General features: G+C 38.8%; 1 non-coding gene across 1 annotated transcript; it reads right to left on the bottom strand.

Moving 5' to 3' along the window:
* Positions 1-1,536: 1,536 nt before the first annotated feature.
* On the bottom strand, positions 1,537-1,643 carry LOC128280938 (small nucleolar RNA R71). Its single transcript, XR_008271156.1, has one exon. It is a non-coding gene; the product is annotated as a small nucleolar RNA R71 (small nucleolar RNA).
* Between the last annotated feature and the right edge of the window lie 5,509 nt (positions 1,644-7,152).

A 7,152-nucleotide genomic window follows, 5' to 3' on the forward strand; every position in this document is an offset into this window, starting at 1 on the left:
TTTGAGTCTAGTTTCTATAGAAACAAACGGCATCAGTATTGAAGCCCTGCACAGGGAGTTATTCGAGTTGTAATGCACGAAGGTTAGTGTAGTCGACCCCTGTAACATGGGAGACTTTAACTAATAAACTGTACTAATTGGCTTGACCAAAAATTCTAGAAAACAATCTGTAGATGGAAATATGAGTCTAGTTTCAGGGAAAAATTACAAAACTGATTTTCGAGTTGTAAAACTCGAGTTATGATTTTTGAAGCGACTAGTACACAGACTGGCAGCTTGTCTGGGAAATTCTCAATAAGTGGTTTGAAGTCTGTTAACACCTCGTGTTCGACTCCGGCGACGGTCTCGGGTTCGGGGTGTTACAATACAAGCCACAATCATTATAAGCCACATCTCATGGTTGTATACAATTAATCAATATAAGCCAATACATTTGGCTAATCATAACAACATCTATCATAAAAACTAAGTCCCTGTACATGCCACTCACTTGGGTAATAAGTGAATAAATCATCTAATTCAGAGGTAATAAGTGAAGTCTAGGTGAATTCTTCCTTGGGTATTATCTTCTCCATTGGTTTTCCAAAAGTATCTTTCAACTTTAATCTCTGTCGCAATCTTAGTTAATTAGATAATTAGTGTTAGTTTAAAACATTCTCTTAATTGTTAGGATAGATAATAAAAAGATAGTAATTACTAGTACTTTTAGTCCTCGTGGATACGATATTTACGGTCTCACCATATCTATAGTACTGTTCAATAGGTGCACTTTCCTTAGTCGAATTTTTAGTTAGTTTCACGGCCACCAAGTTTTTGGCGCCGTTGTCGGGGACTAAGATATTAGGAACGCTTAATTTTTATTACTTTAGCCATTCTTTATTTTCATTGCAATTTAATTTTGTTTTTTTATTTACTAAATCTTCTTTTCTCTACTTCTGGCAGGTTTTTATAGTTTATGACTAGAAGAAATCTGTCAGGACCTCTACTTTTTCATAGCGAAATCAAAAGAACAGCTCGTAGAAACCGAATAGAAATAATGCGAAGCCTACAATACATAGAGGAAGAGCGATAGGCCGATATCCATACCACAACCGAGGAGATGGCTAATAATCAAAATAATCCGTTACCTCCTCTGGTTGCTGCAAATCTAGTAGATCAGGATCCTGCTCCTCGTACTATGTATGATTATGCTAAACCTACTTTAACAGTAACTGAATCAAGTGTAGTTAGACCTGCTGTTGCTGCAAATAATTTTGAGCTGAAACCTAACATGATTCAAATGATACAACAGTTTGTTCAGTTTGATGGTTTGTAGACGAGGATCCAAACACTCATTTAGCAAATTTTCTAGAATTTTGCGACACCTTTAAGATCAATGGCATTTCTAATGTTTCCATTTGCCTTCAGTTGTTTCCCTTTTCATTGAGGAATAAGGCTAAACAATGGTTGAACTCATTACCACGAGGGTCAATCACTACTTGGGAACAAATGGCCGAAAAATTTTTACTTAAATATTTTCCGCCAGCTAAAACGGCTAAACTGAGGAATGATATCTCTTCCTTTGTGTAAATGGATTTAGAAACTCTCTATGACGCATGGGAGAGATACAAAGACTTATTGAGAAAGTGCCCTCACCATGGGTTACCTCTATGGCTCCAGGTTCAGACTTTTTACAACATTGTGAACTCTTTAACAAGGCAACTTATCGATGCAGCTGCCGGTGGAACTTTAAAAAACAAAACACCTGAAAAGGCTTACAAATTTATTGAAGACATGTCACTGAATAACTATCAGTGGCAAGTCATGAGAACGAAGCCGAAAAAAATGGCTGGTGTTTTCAACCTCGACGCAGTCACTATGCTATCTAACCAGGTAAAACTTTTAAATAAGAAAAATGATGGTTTGTATGGTTCTACTTAGGTACATCCAGTGTTGAGGTGTGATTCAAATGGAGGAGGAGTGCACAACACAGATTATCCATCCGTCAACCCTGGCATCGAGGAGGAACAAGTCCACTATGGGTAATAATTCTAGACCTCAAAATAACCCGTATAGTAACACTTATAATGCAGGATAGAGGAACCATCCCAATTTCTCGTGGGGTGGTCAAAGAAATTAAAAACCACAACATCCTCCAGGTTTTCAACAACCACCTTACCAATAAGAGAAGAAAACAAACCTTGAAGAGATGCTCACAAAATTCATCTCGGTGTTAGAAACTCGTTTTTAGAATACCAAAACAGCGCTTAAGAATCAACAAGCATCAATTCAAGGGCTCAAAACTCAAATAGGACAGCTTGCTAAGTTGATCTCTGAACGACCACAAGGTGGCTTACCAAGTAACACTGAAACTAACCCAAGGGAGCAACTTCATGCCATCACTGTCCATAATGATAAAGGGTTACTTGAAGATGAACCGACACCAGGGCAAGACAAAGTGGTAGATAACTGTAAGGTTGATGTAAGAAAAGAGTATAAACCTCATGTGCCATACCCTAAAGCGACAAGGAAAGACCGCACAAATGAACAATTTGGTAAATTCCTTAAATTATTAAAAAAATTAAATATTAACTTACCGTTTATTAAAGCTCTTTCGCAGAGGCCAAACATAGTGAAATTTTTAAAAGAGCTCTTGGCTAATAAACGAACGTTAGATGATGCGTCCATGTGGAATTAAACACAGTGTGTTCAGCCATTCTACAGAATAAGTTACCCAACAAGTTGAAAGATCCAGAGAGTTTTACTATTCCTTGCTTAATTGGTAGTTTGAATGTTAACAATGGCTTAGCTGATTTAGGGGCAAGCATTAATGTTATGCCCTATAAAATGTTTAAACAACTAGGTCTTGGGAAACCCAAACAAATTAGGATGAGCATTCAATTAGCAGATAAAACCATTCGATTTCTTAGAGGTATTGTTGAAGATGTGCTCGTAAAAATTGATAAATTCATATTCCAAATTGATTTTGTTGTTCTAGACATAGAAGAGGATAGTTATGTCCCTTTAATCCTAGGATGCCTCTTTTTAGCAACTGTTAGAACTATCATTGATATTGGCACGGGAGTACTAATACTTCGTGTAGGAGATGACACGATTACTCTCCAAGCTTGTGATTCGACTAAATTATCTAGTAAGGAAAATGGCTATACAAGTTTTGTTGATATGAATAACATTATGGCTCAAGCTTCTTTTCAGGAAGCCCCTAGAAAGAACGTGATGGAGCCCCATTCTAATCCATATGACAAAAACAGAGCGACTCACGAAGAACGAAGGCTTCAGATCAATGAGCTAGACGAATGGAGAAGAAATGCCAAGGAGAAACCAAAAGTACACGATGAATCAAAGCGATGCTATGATGAGCGTGGGGATGAAACAAAGAAATTTAAGGTTGAGGATAAAGTATTGTTAGATGAAAAGGACCCCCGAATTGCTACTTCAAAGCTTAATATAAGCGGAGTGATTCCTTTCGCGGTACTGAATGTTTTCCCATACGGTACAGTCGAGGTAAATTATTCTCAATTCAGCACGTTTAGGGTAGATACTACTCGACTTAGAATTTATGTGGATAATAGAATTGATAGTGAGAAAGAGGAGTCTCGACTCCGTGATTTGCTATGACCATACTAATGTGAGGTGAGTCAAGCTTAGACTTTAAATAAACACTTCTTGGGAGGCAACCCGAGCACTAACACCACTAACTAGTTTATTTTAACTATTTTTCGTTTTTTTATGCAGGAACAATGACCCACACGACTTGGACACACGGGAGTGTCCTTGGCCGTGTGGAAACAGGGCTAAAAAATCCCTAAGTATTGAGCCACACGGCCTGGACACACTGGTGTGTCCTAGGCCGTGTGAAACCTGGAGCTTACTTTTTCGAATTTTAAACAAGTCAGTGACTTACACGGTTAGGGTACACGCCTGTGTGTTCGGACACACGGGCGTGTGGGAGACTACATGGGCATGGGAGAAGCGAAAAACGTAGAACATGACAATACGACACAGCCGTGTAGACCACACGACCTGGACACACGGCGTGTCCTGGGCCGTGTGACGAATGGTCATTAAATTTTCGCGATAAACGTGGGTTGGACACACCCGTGTGGCCTAACACGGGCCTCACACGACTGTGTCCCTTTTAAACCCCCCAACCCTAACTTTACCTTTTTCTTCTTCATCTCAAATCTTCCCCCCAAGCCTTAGCTTCCGCAGCCCTCCCACCGTCTGTCCCCTATTCAGGCCACCCCTCTCCTCTTTCCCCTCCCTTTCTTTCCTTTCTCCTCCCTCCTCCTTCCCTTTCTTTCTTTTTTTCGTCCCTCTCTCTTCTCCCTACCCACACGTCCACCAGTCTACTCACACCCCACACCCCAGCCGTTTGGACTACCCCCCACGCCGTCCGCTAATAAGCCACCACTACTACCGCTCCCCTCACCGTCCACCCCGCCCGATTACCACCGAGACACTAAGACCACTACTCATCGTCGGTTTTGTTTTTCCTTTCTTTTATTTTTTCTCCTTTTTAGTCATTTATTTCATTATTATTATTATTATTATTATTATCATGTTCATTTTATCATCTTTCTTATTCTTATTTGTTATTAATCATTATTTTTTTTATATTCTTTCTTACTACTTTATTTTAAGTTGTTTATTAACTTATTATTCTTATTGCTACTTTATTGATGTTTTGAGTCTTGTTTAGTTTAGTCATTTCTGCTAATTTTGTCTATACTTGAATACGTTTGGAGATTGGCAATATTTGGCATAAATTTTTAGGGTCCTTGCCTTTTTGATTTCATTCACATTCTTCTTTTCCTTTCATTTTCTATTTCATTTATTTGTTGGGCAAAACTTGGTTATTTGTTCTTTATTTTATTGCCTATTACATTCATGTGTCAAATTGTATTTATTGATTTATTTTTATAGGCGCACTATAACAAACACACGAGACAAGAAAACTACCATCCCTGCTTCGAAAAAGCGGAAGGGTCTTGGCGCAACCTCCTCGAGTGCCTCCACCGAAGCTCGTCATCCTCTACTTCGATTCTCATCAGGCCCACAGGAAGACTTGTTTCAAATTCTTCGAGTACGACCATTAGGAGTGGGCCGTTGTATTGGCTAGGCCGTATTGGAGTAGGTCAAACTAGCTGATGAGGTCCGTGCTTTCATTACCACTACCCCGTGGGATCGATTATTTGTGATAATCGAGCCCACCTATTCAGAGCTTACCTTTGAGTTTTGCACTACTTTCCAACTACAGCATGTGATGAATACCCATGACGAGGCCAGTACTATCACCTTCCGACTTAGTGGTTTAGTGTGACATATGAGCGTCCCTAAGTTTGGCGTAGCTTTGGGCATCTACACTGCTAAGTTTATAGGTACCGATAACTTTCTTCACCTCCACTGTCACATCCATCACTCACCGTCGTGCTCTTGGACCTATCTCACAGCTAGTCAGATCCGTTATGATACGATTTACTCAAAGGAAACATGTCTTTCTCTAACTTTACGATACATCCACGCCTTATTAGCTCACACGTTAACTGGTAGGAGAGTGAGCACTGGAGTTGTAAGCACTACTGACGCATACTATCTTTAGAGCATGGCGCCTGGTCACGTCTTTGATTTGGCATATTTCATAGCGCTTACTTTTCGCCATCAGACAGACCGCCATAGAAAGGGTTACATTTGTCTTGTTCCCTACATAACTCGTCTCGCTCGACACTTCGGCCTCTTCGACACTCTAGAGATGTCATCGACACTCACACTAGTAGGCCAGATAGATCCTCAGGGAATTTCTAGTATGATCCACATCAGGATGATCGAGCGACGCTGTGGATTCAACCCCTCTCAGTACAGGCTCATTCACTCTGATGACCAGGATGAGCCAGAGAAAATTACTGATGATGTCCCTCCCCCTCACGAGGACCCACACCCACCACCACCACCACCGAGTCATCGACCTTCTGCTGCCACTTTGAACGATTTATCTGAGCGACTCACTTACTTCGAGCAACATTGTTTTGTGAGGTTCGACACCATTGAGGTAACTCTACAACAGATCTGCCAGCACTTCCACATCTCGCCTCTACCACCACCTCGTGATGCTGTCGCATCTAATGATGAGGACCTCTGAGTCCATTTATTTTATTTCTTTTTACTTTTACTTTTATTTTTCTTTTATTTAATTTTCTTAAGACTTATGTTTTATATTTTGAACTATGTTTATCTTTATGGTAATTATCGAGTGATCCATTAATTCTCTTCCACAATTCTATTTATTTTCTTATTAGCAACTCAGAATCATACCTTTCATTAGCCTTATCCACAACTTCGACTTTTACTCTTCCAAGGATTTCATCCAAAAATTCAGGGCAGTTTCACTTCTTTCCCTCTTTTCTGATATTATGCTTATATTATTATTGTCTAACTTTGTACATTGAGGACAATGTACGTCTTAAGTGTGGGGAGGTTATTTATGATTATCAGAAAATCCCTAAATTTTTATCTTGTTCTCAAATATATCTCTCATATTACTATTAGAATGAATTTTGATTGATTTATGATTTTTATTAATATATTTTGAATTAAATCATAGGTAACTCTGCATTGATTGTTTAAAGTTTTAGACATTAGATGATCAAGCATGATAAGTTGACTTTTGAGAATTAAAATTGCTAGGTTATTTCCCTAAATTGAGGCATTATCTTGAAGTTTTGAATTTACAGGATTGACATCAAATACTCATAATTGTCATGAGATTTTGAGCCTTTTAGAGCATATATCTTTCTTGCTCACTTATTTTATTGGCTATGAGTATGTCAACATTGATTTGCTATTCTAGAACTTGAATTGATTATACATGTCGAGACCACACCTCTGATTTGATATACTAAAATGATAAAGGCACTTAGGTTTTAACCCATTTACTCCACAGAAAGCCTACCCACATAATTAACCCCTAGTGAACCCCTTTGAGCCTTAAATACTATTTCTTGTTTTTCCCCCTTAATAGTAACCTTCAACTTAACCCTTTTTGATTCGTTAAGAATTTTTCCCTTCTCATTGACCCCCTTTTTATCGAGATTTGATTTGATTAGTTACCTAACTATGTTCGTTCATTCCAGTTGTTGAGTTATTTCTTATTAT

This window comes from Gossypium arboreum, chromosome 9 (genome assembly GCF_025698485.1).
Source record: "Gossypium arboreum isolate Shixiya-1 chromosome 9, ASM2569848v2, whole genome shotgun sequence".
NCBI lineage: Eukaryota > Viridiplantae > Streptophyta > Magnoliopsida > Malvales > Malvaceae > Gossypium > Gossypium arboreum.